This window comes from Physeter macrocephalus, chromosome 13 (genome assembly GCF_002837175.3).
Source record: "Physeter macrocephalus isolate SW-GA chromosome 13, ASM283717v5, whole genome shotgun sequence".
Classification (NCBI taxonomy): domain Eukaryota; kingdom Metazoa; phylum Chordata; class Mammalia; order Artiodactyla; family Physeteridae; genus Physeter; species Physeter macrocephalus.
The window spans coordinates 70,162,818-70,163,359 of record NC_041226.1 but is presented as its reverse complement, the minus strand read 5'-3'; the positions used below and the strand labels follow the sequence as shown (position 1 = coordinate 70,163,359).

The following is a 542-nucleotide window of genomic DNA, read 5'->3' as shown; positions in this document are numbered from 1 at the left end:
GGCGCAGTGGTTGAGAGTCCACCTGCCGATGCAGGGGACACGGGTTCGTGCCCTGGTCCCGGAAGATCCCACATGCCGCGGAGCGGCTGGGCCCGTGAGCCATGGCCGCTGAGCTTGCGCGTCCGGAGCCTGTGATCTGCAACGGGAGAGGCCACAACAGTGAGAGGCCCACGTACCGCAAAAAAAAAAAAAAAAAAAAACAGTTTATATAGGTGATTCTACTGTGCAGACAGGATTAAGAATCATTGTATTACAGCAACTGAAATCATACTGAAGCTCTACTATATTCCAACAGAAAGCAGTAGTATGGATAAATAACTGAATCACAGGAACTTGGCAAAGCCCACCTAAGCAATGGCATTAATGACATCCCTATGAAGAAAAGGTGTCAGTGCTCAAGAATGGATTATCATACTTAAAATGGCTAATCAAGTATTTAGCAGGGCTTCCCTGGTGGCGCAGTGGTTGCGCGTCCGCCTGCCGATGCAGGGGAACCGGGTTCGCGCCCCGGTCTGGGAGGATCCCACATGCCGCGGAGCGGC

The 542-nt window shown here is 52.2% G+C and overlaps 1 protein-coding gene across 1 annotated transcript in view; it reads right to left on the bottom strand.

Moving 5' to 3' along the window:
• UBAC2 (UBA domain containing 2) overlaps nt 1-542 on the bottom strand; it is a 173,986-nt gene that overhangs the window by 136,146 nt on the left and 37,298 nt on the right.